At 39.9% G+C, this 7,554-nt stretch overlaps 1 pseudogene; it reads left to right on the forward strand.

Annotated features, from left to right (window-relative positions):
- Window positions 1-5,910: 5,910 nt before the first annotated feature.
- On the forward strand, window positions 5,911-7,210 carry LOC109259883 (probable mitochondrial glutathione transporter SLC25A39; annotated as a pseudogene).
- Window positions 7,211-7,554: the final 344 nt, after the last annotated feature.

Genomic DNA, 7,554 nt, shown 5'->3' on the forward strand with positions numbered 1-7,554 from the left:
GAGACCAAACTTGAAAATTCCCTGGGGCAAATTCTACAACACAAGAAAAGACAGGTGTTGGCAAGGATGCAGAGAAAGGGGAACCCTCTTGCATGGTTGGTGGGAACGCAACCTGGTGCAGCCACTGTGGAGAACAGTTTGGAGATTCCTCAAGAAATTAAAAACAATACCCAATGATCCAGCAATTGCACTACCAGGTACTTACCCAAAGAATACAAAAATACTAATTCAAAGGGATACATGTACCTTGATGTTTATAGAAGCATTATCAGCAATAGCCAAATTATGGAAAGAACCCAAGTGTCTATCAACCAATTACTGGATAAAGAAGATGTGATGTTTATAGATGATGGATATATATAATAGAATATTACTCAGCCAGAAAAAAAGTCTTTCCATTTGCAAGGACATGAATGGAACTCGAGAGTATAATGCTAAGTGAAATAAGTCAGAGAAAGTCAAATACCATACAATTTCACTCATATGTGGAATTTAACAAAACAAAGGAGCCAAGGAAAAGAGAGAGAGGCAAGCCAAGTAACAGATACTTAACTATAGAGAACAAACTGATGGGTACCAGAGGGTGCGGGCATGTGTTAAATAGCTGATGGAGACTAAGGAGAGCACTTGCCATGATGAGCACTGAGTGTCTGAGGCAAGTGTCAAATCACTGTATTGTACACCTGAAACTTATCACGCTGTATGTTAATCAACTGGAATTTGAGTAAAAAGTTTTAAAATAAAAATGTTTTTAAGAAGAAAATTCCCTGGGCAGAAGAAACCACTTAAACCACATCAGCAAAACTAAATCTACCTTATTTCATGAACATAAGTGAAACTGAAGTTGTTTCTTGTAAACACCTCTGATAACCATAGAAGAAACTTAACGTCGATGGTGAGCACTTATGGAGAGCACAGAGTTATAGAGTTGTTGAATCACTATGTCGTACACCTGAAACTAATTTAACATTGTAGGTTAATCATACATCAGTTTAAACCTTCAAGAGTTTCTTTTTTTTTTAAAGAAACTTAAGCCATCTACCTAAAAACGTGTAAGATAATCACTTTGAAACCATTCCCTGCCATCTGGAGATCCTCTCCAGAATAACCAACCATTGTAAAGGTTAACTAACTCCTCATTTTCGCTTTATACGCTGTAACGTCATTCACCTGAGCTTCGTGAGTTTTGAATTTGAAAGCTCCCAGTTCGAAAACCATTCTTAAATGCACAATAAGCTCTTTCTGAATCTATTTTACTAATTTGGTGGTTTTAATTTTTCTATGTCTGCTTTTCTTTTCTTTCTTCTTCTTCTTCTTTTTTTTTTTTTAACACTCCCAATGCCCAGAAATATCCAGACCTGTTAAACAAGATGCTTTGAAAGTTAGACCCAGGAATCCATCTCTTCTTACAATTCCCCCAAATAACTTCCACACACAGCCAAAATTGAGAGCCAGCGCCTTAGAACACAGTTGAGGATCCCTCAGAGTAGAGAAGCTATAGCTCACCCTTAAAATATCCTCTAACATTGCAGTCACTAAATAGAAGGATGGTGTCCATGGTAAAGCCACAAACATGAGTTTCTGCTTAAAAAAAAAAAACAGCGTGGAAAAAAAAAAAACCTGAGAGAATTGGAAAATTTCAGTAACAACATAAATAACAGGATTTTAAAAATCAAAATGAACAAATTGGCAAGAATGGTAACTCACCAACCCGGACACCAATCTCCTGGGCCAGTTCCTAAAGCAAGCAAGCCAGGGAAGTGAGAAGAGAAGGTCAACACCCACCCAGAGATGGGTGGGCGGGTTAATTCCTCCCCTTTTTATTGACTGAGGGAGGTTCTGGATAACCAGGTTCACAATGGAAGGGAAACACTGCTTCACCTGGGCTTTTGTGCCTCAACTGTTTTTCTCCACGTAGACCTTTCTTCTCAGGTCTGCTGATAACAAGACAGTACAGACCCAGCTTGTGATGTTGGCGCTCTTGGGGAATCTGGCAAAGAACCCCCAAAACAATTGACTGGGGCAGTGCCAAAGAAAAAGAACTTCTCCGCTTATAATCTTAACTTCAGATAACTGTCTGTTCCATGATCCACATAAGGTGAATATTCCATGCATTCTGCATCAAGGTCTGGCAAGGGGCCTTTCCAGTATAAGAGATTGTGGAGCAGTACAATCATGGGTAAATTTAACAGGTGATGGGATTCATAGAGGCCCTGCCTAGATCCCAAACCCTGAGGTCGCCAGATTTGCTGCACAGCTGGAATCACCTGACATCTCTCACGCTGACTGAGGATTTGCTCCCACCTGCAGGCGCCCTGCTTTCATCAGCAGAGGGTATGCTCTGGGTATGACTAGTAAATGTAATTCTTCATATTTCACAGATTACAGAAGGAAACAAATATGATCACCTTAACAGATGAAAAAAAAGGTAAATCTAGAAGATTCCATGTCTATTTGTGCTCTTAGATGTATCTTTGTAAATTAGGAAAGAAAGGAATTTCCTTAACCCATTCCAAAAGAACATTAAAAAAAAAAAAAAAAGAAAGAAAAGTAGTCAAAACCTCATAACGGAAAAATGATGACAGAATACCTTTTAGGATATGAGACAAACATACCCTCTGTCCCCAATCTTATTTCAATGTAGTACTGAAACAGAAGTTGATTCAGTGGGACAAGAAAAGGGACTTGGAAAGAGGAGGCAAATTTGAGATTATATGAAATAATTTGGTATATCTGTACAAACTCCATCCCCACAAATCTATGGAAAAACTGTTTGAATTAATATTGTATTGTATACTTGTAAGTTGTTAAGAGAGTAGCTCTTAAGTGTTCTCACCACACAAACACCCACAAAAGGTAATTATGAGACATGGTGGAGGTGTGAGTTGATCTTATGGTGGCAATCATTCTGCAATATATTAGTGTATCGGATCAATATCCTAAGCCCTTCAACTTACACATTGTCCTATGTCAATTATATCTCGATAAGGCTGGAAAAAAAATGTTACTAAGCTTTTAAATGGCACTTTTATGAATATAAAAATTCATGTGCATTTCTATAAATAAATCTAGTTAGAATTTGAAATTTAAAAGGATATCATAAGTCAGTCAGAGAAAGATAAATATCATATGATTTCACACATATTTGAAATTTAAGAAACACAACAGATGAACATAGGGGAAGGGTAGGAAAAAGAAGATAAGAAGACAGAGGGAGGCAAACCATAAAAGACTCTTAAATACAGAGAATGGACTGAGGGTTGCTGGAGGGGAGGTGTGTGTGGGGGGGATGGGTTAAACAGGTGATTGGCATTAAAGAGGACACTTGTTGGAATGAGTGCTGGGTATCATATGTAAGTGATGAATGACTAGGTTCTACTCCTGAAACCAATACTAATTGTATGTTTACTAACTTACATTTACATTTTTAAAAAAATTGGATATCACTGAACAAAAAAAACTTGACTTTATTGAATTCCATTTCACCTCTTAGCTATCTTGATAGGATCCAAGATTGTATTTGTCTATCTGAAGAACTATCTTCTAACAACTAGTATGGCTTTTTCATCAGATAGAAAACTGTTATCTTGAGTTAATAATCCTCCAACTACTTTAGTTAGCAGCCTACCATTAAAAGGTATTCTTTTTTTTGACCATTTGTAAACTCTATAATATTCATATGTTGGTACTATTATTGTTGGTCTTTGCAACTAAGATTGGATGTTATAAACATGTCCCTTTGATATTCTTCTAGGGCTTATGAACGTCAAGTGTTTTTGAAATGTATATAATATTTAAAATGACACATTGGAAGTAACCTGGAAAAAAAGGTGTCGTACGCAATAAAAGGCATCCAAGGAAGAAGTAAAACTTTCACTATTTGCAGATGACATATTACTCTATGTAGAAAACCCTAAAGACTCAACGAAAAAAAAAAAACTAGTAGAACTGGTAAATGAATTCAGTAAAGTTGCAGGATACAAAATCAATATGCAGAAATCTGTTACATTTGCATACACTGTTAATGAAGTAGCAGAAAGAGAAATCAAGAAAACAATCCCATTAACAATTGCATCAAAAAGAATAAAATACCCAGGAATAAACTTAACCAAGGAGGTGAAAGACCTGTACTCTGAAAACTGTCAGTCACTTATGAAAGAAATTAACGAGGACACAAATGGAAAAACATTCCATGTTCATGGATTGGAAGAAAAATATTGTGAAAATGTCCATACGACCCAAAGCAGTCTACAGATTCAATGTAATCCTTATCAAAATACCAACAGCATTTTTCACAGAACTAGAACAAATAATACTAACATTTGGATAGAAACACAAAAGACCCCCAATAACCAAAGCAATCTTGAGAAAGAAAACAAAACAGGAAGTGTCACAATCCCAGATTTCAGGATATACTACAAAATTATAAAAATCAAAAGAGTATGGTGCTGGCACAAAAATAGACACATCAATTCTGATTAATAGAACAAAGAGCCCAGAAATAAACTCATGATTATATCATCAATTAATCTTCCACAAGGGAGGCAAAAATATATAATGTGAAAAGAATCTCTTCAACAAATGGCGTTGGGAAAACTAGACAGCTAGATTCAAAAGAACAAAACTGGACCACTTTCTCACACCATACACAAAAGTAAATTCAAAATGGATTCAAGACCTGTGAGATGTAAAACCATAAAACTCCTAGGAGAAAATATAGACAGTACTCTTTCTCACATCAGCCATAGAAATATTTTTCTATATATGTCTCCTCAGGCAAGGAAAATAAAAACAAAATTAAACCATTGGGACGACATCAAAATTAAAAGTTTTTGCACATCGCAGGACACCATCAACAAAGCAAAAAGACAACCTACTGACTGGAAGAAGATGCTTGCAAATGGTATACCTAATAAGGGGTTAATATCCGAAATATATAAAGAACTTATACAACTCAACACCAAAAATACCCCCAAAGAATCTAGATTAAAATGGACAGAAGACATGAATAGACATTTTCCCGAAGAAGATATACAGATGGCCAATAAACACATGAAAATATGTTCAACATCACTCATCATCAGGGAAATGCAACTCAAAACCACAATGAGATATCACCTCACACCTGTCAGGAGGGCTAGACTCAAAAGGTAAGGAATTACAAGTGTTGGTGAGGATGTGGAGAAAAAGAAATCTTTGTGCACTATTGGTGGGAATGCAAGCTGGTGCAGGCACTGTGGAAAACAGCATGGAGATTCCTCAAAAAATTAGAAGTAAAATTACCATATGATAATACCATTTGATATTTACCCAAAGAAAAGAAAAACACCAATTGGAAAAGATTATGTGCACCCCTATGTTTATTGCAGTATTATTATTATTATTATTATTATTATTGCCAAGATATGGAAGCAATCCAAGCATCCATTGATGAATGGATAAAGAAGATGTAGTACACACACACACACACACGCACATGCACATGCACACAGGAATGTTACTTGGCCATAGAAAGGATGAGATCTTCCTATCTGCAGCAACATGGATGGATTAGGGAGTATAATGCTAAGTGAAACAAGTCAGTTAAAGACAAATACCATATGATTTCACTCATGCGAAATTTAAGAGACGAATGAACAAAGAAGAAAGAAGACAAACCCAAAAACAGACTCTTAAATACGGAGCGCAAACTGGTGTTTGCCAGGTGAGAGGTCGGTGGGGGGAGTGGGTGACATAGGGGAAGGGGATTAAGAGCACACTTCTCATGATGATCACTGAGGAAGGTACAGAATTGTGGAAGCACTCACTGTACTCGAATTATAATTGAAAATTAAGAAAGGATGTCCTACTCAATGACAAGAAAAATATAAAATCACAAGAAATAAACCTAATACAATATTATAAGCCTTAATGGATAAAGTATGAAGTTTTATTGATAGACACATAAAAATTGTGACAAATGAAGAATTACACTAAGTTCTTGTATGTGAATGATCATTATTATAAGGATGTCAATACTCTCCGTATCCACCTCTATATTCAGTAAATTGCTAATCCCAACAGAAATTTTTGTGCAGCCATTCTGAAGTGTATGGAGACAGAGGGAGTTAGTGTAAACCATGCTACTCCCAGAGCACAACAGAGTGTGGGAGAGGGGATGTTGATTGAATTGGGTGGACCTTACAAAGATTTCACTTAAAAGCTCTAGTAATTGATGCACAGACCGTGAACTGGCCTCCAGCCAGAACTGAAGCTACAAGGTGGCATCAGCTCCCTCCATCAAATGCTGCCTCAGGCACTGGGACTGTGGCCACCTCCCTCTGCATGACACCCCTGGATGTGGGGAAGGCACACTTGCAGGCTGTGTCCCTCAGTGGCCAGATAGCTGAGGCCTCCCTCCAGACTCTGGAGCCTGTGCTATGCCAAATTGCTCTCCTCTCTCTGGTCCACAGGGAGGTGCCTCCTATCTGCAGTGGTGTTCTGGAGCCCCTGTACTTGTACCCAAATGGTGCACTCCATGCCACCTTGTTTCAGGACTGTGCTTGCCTCACTGGCATCGTGGATACCTCTGTGAAGACTGTAGGACAGAAGAGGACCCTGTGGACTGGCCTCCCAGCCACCCGTGTTAGCCACTGCCATCTCCTTCACCGCCTGTGACCAACTGAAGGCCTTCCTTTGTGGTCAAGCCCTGACTCCTGACTTCTTTGTACCCATGGTGGCTGGCGCACTAGCCCACTTGTAGCTGGTGCAGACCAGGCTCAGCCTGTGTCACACCGGGAGTTTGGTGCCTGTGCCCAGCTGCCATGGCTCAGGTTGGCTGGCACTCACTGAGGCCAGGGTCCTGCTACCCTTTAGGATGTGCCCTTCTCAACCCTGTCCTGGTTCAACTACAGCTGGTGAGCAGATGGATGAGTGGGCTCTGGCCAAAACACCAGACATCTGTGGGAATCATCAGTTTTGTGGCTGGCAGCCTCTAAGGGATAGTGGTGGCCATCCTGACTCCATGCCACCTCACACTGGGAGCAGTCGCGGCTGTGAGTGACGTCTGCTGTGGAAGATCCTGGCTGAACCAGGCACCACGGGACTCTTTGCAGGCTCTGTTCCAGCGGTCATCAAGGCCACCCCCTCCTGTGCCATAATGATCAGCACTTATCAGGTTAGCAAAAGCTTCTTCCAGAGGCTCAACAAAGAACAGCCTCTGGACTCTTAAAAGGAGCCAGAGGACAAAGACCACATCTCTTCCATGGTTGAGGGTGGGGCAGAAGAAGACTGAGCCAAGGGCCTTGCCCTCAGCACTGAGGGGAGGGGCCTCATTTCCCTTCCTTCTCAACTGTGAGCTCCTGGGGTAGGGAGCTGTCCCTCTAGGCCTGCTCTGGCCCCCCTAAAACAGCTTTCTTCCTTCTGTTCCTCATTCCCAAGCCCCAAAGATAATCACATTTCCGCCCCCACTCCCACTAAGTTCAAGACCAAATCTGCTAACTTCCCCCTCCCCTCTCACAAGTTTCCTGTGTGTTTGCTGTAGCTGGGTCTGCCCATATCCCCACCCCTGCCACC

This window comes from Panthera pardus, unplaced genomic scaffold (genome assembly GCF_024362965.1).
Source record: "Panthera pardus isolate Hobbes unplaced genomic scaffold, ASM2436296v1 HiC_scaffold_18, whole genome shotgun sequence".
NCBI classification, from domain to species: domain Eukaryota; kingdom Metazoa; phylum Chordata; class Mammalia; order Carnivora; family Felidae; genus Panthera; species Panthera pardus.